Source organism: Lemur catta, chromosome 19 (assembly GCF_020740605.2).
Source record: "Lemur catta isolate mLemCat1 chromosome 19, mLemCat1.pri, whole genome shotgun sequence".
Classification (NCBI taxonomy): Eukaryota; Metazoa; Chordata; class Mammalia; order Primates; family Lemuridae; genus Lemur; species Lemur catta.
The window spans coordinates 10,116,336-10,117,251 of record NC_059146.1 but is presented as its reverse complement, the minus strand read 5'-3'; the positions used below and the strand labels follow the sequence as shown (position 1 = coordinate 10,117,251).

Sequence of the window (916 nt, the reverse complement as noted above, 5' to 3'; positions counted from 1 at the left end):
AAGCACGATATTTCAGGACTATATTAAAGTAATGGAGAAGATATCAACAGTATTAAATGCTGGAGAACACAAGCATGTTTTAGAAAAAACCTATTAAATCATTTAGTGACATATTACAATGATTATTATTGCAATGAATATTTATTATTGGTAACTATCTTAGTATGTTTTCTGTTGCTTATAACAGTATACCTGAAAATGGGTAATCTATAAAGAAACGAAATTTATTTATCACAGTTATGGAGGCTGAAAAGTCCAAGGTCAAAGGTGAGGGCTTCTTGCTGGCCCAAGGGACCCTTTGCAAAGTTCCAAGGAGACACAGGGAATTACATAGCAAAGGGACTGAGCATGCTAATGTTCTACCTCAGGTATTTCTTCCTCTTATTATAAAGCCATCAGTCTCATTTTCATGATAATTCATTGACTCATGAATCCAATCATGTGGACAGAGCCCTCTTGACCCAATCACCTCTTAAAGGTCCCACCTCTCAATACTGCCACACTGGGGATTAAATTCCACCATAATTTACAACACACCCAACAGGAGTCGAGGATCATTGTGACAAGGGCCACAAAACTTGTGGCCTCCCTAACAAATGCCCTACTTCTATCGGGGGTGCGAGAGAGAAAAATAAATAACTAAATAAATTCCACCATGAGTTTTGGAGGAGACAAATGTTCAAACCATAGCAGTGACCTTGAGACATAAGTTCCTAAAATGCAATTAAAATTTAAAAAAAGATAAAATTACACACATAGATTTTTAAGCTGTATTTGACTATATTCTAATTAATTTAAAATTTTTAGTTTTAATTAAAGTGTTCACATACATTGCAATTGCCCAGCTAGTTGACTGGAAATAATTTGGCACAACTTCAATATTCAGTAATATGGGTTTGATTTGGCAAGTAAAATT

The 916-nt window shown here is 34.8% G+C and overlaps 1 non-coding gene across 1 annotated transcript; it reads left to right on the top strand.

Moving 5' to 3' along the window:
- Positions 1 to 503: 503 nt before the first annotated feature.
- On the top strand, positions 504 to 609 carry LOC123624909. The gene has a single exon (XR_006730271.1). It is a non-coding gene; the product is annotated as a small nucleolar RNA SNORA11 (small nucleolar RNA).
- Positions 610 to 916: the final 307 nt, after the last annotated feature.